The sequence below is a fragment of the Papilio xuthus genome, unplaced genomic scaffold (genome assembly GCF_000836235.2).
Source record: "Papilio xuthus unplaced genomic scaffold, Pxut_1.1 DF828952.1, whole genome shotgun sequence".
Classification (NCBI taxonomy): Eukaryota; Metazoa; Arthropoda; class Insecta; order Lepidoptera; family Papilionidae; genus Papilio; species Papilio xuthus.
In genome coordinates this window covers 135,134-135,910 of record NW_013529697.1, presented here as the reverse complement: position 1 = coordinate 135,910, position 777 = coordinate 135,134, and the positions used below count along the sequence as shown (strand labels likewise).

General features: G+C 44.9%; 1 protein-coding gene across 1 annotated transcript in view; it reads left to right on the top strand.

The window, feature by feature from the left end:
• The window catches only part of LOC106123359 (WD repeat-containing protein 26), a 7,166-nt gene that overhangs the window by 5,259 nt on the left and 1,130 nt on the right, over positions 1 to 777 (top strand). The window lies entirely within an intron of this gene.

Below are 777 nucleotides of genomic sequence, written 5' to 3'. Positions count from 1 at the left end.
CCCCCGCCACGCCCCACACGCCCCACACTCCCCACACGCCCCCCGCATGCAGGTGGGTTTCCTGAAATACTTTTGCGATACTAATACACAAATCGGACAAATAATCGCCTTTTTATTTGTTCACGAGCACTCGGTGCCCGGTACATTGCGCGTTCTGATAAACGAAGCTAAACTAACATTTACAACTATAGTTAAACCAGAAAATACTGCCATTTTGGTAGTTTTCTTTTATGAAAGGTTCGATTCGTATAATAAATAAAACGTACGTTAGCTTGATAAGATGGCAATATATATTGAATTCGTCGTATGCAACGTACAAAGCTCTCGGTATCGCTACTTTCTTGCGACATAAAGTTACAAAAGCGATTATATAAAAAGGTGCGACTGTATACTTGAGTTCATTGAGAGTGCAGTCCGTTGTGCAATAAGGGTGGACACATCGCCCGCCCACCTCTTGTTTGTTGCGCTCTAGATTTTTGTGAGGGCAAATATAAGCTGCCTTTCTTAAGCAACGTCCGATAGAAGAATGATTATTGTAAGAAATAGTTGTAGAATGTTATATTGCGAGATGCCGCGCGGGGGCGGGGGCGGGGGGTGTGTAGGTTAGATAGACTTAGGTTAGAATAGTGATGAGGGTTGATTAGGATATGTCGTATCGCGGACTTTAAGAGATTAAATAAAGCGTTAATTATGTACTGGGCAGTTAATAATCGATGTAACTTGGTGGAGCACGCTTTCGTCGTGTGGGGGCGCGACGCCCCGCCCCGCCCCGAGTCG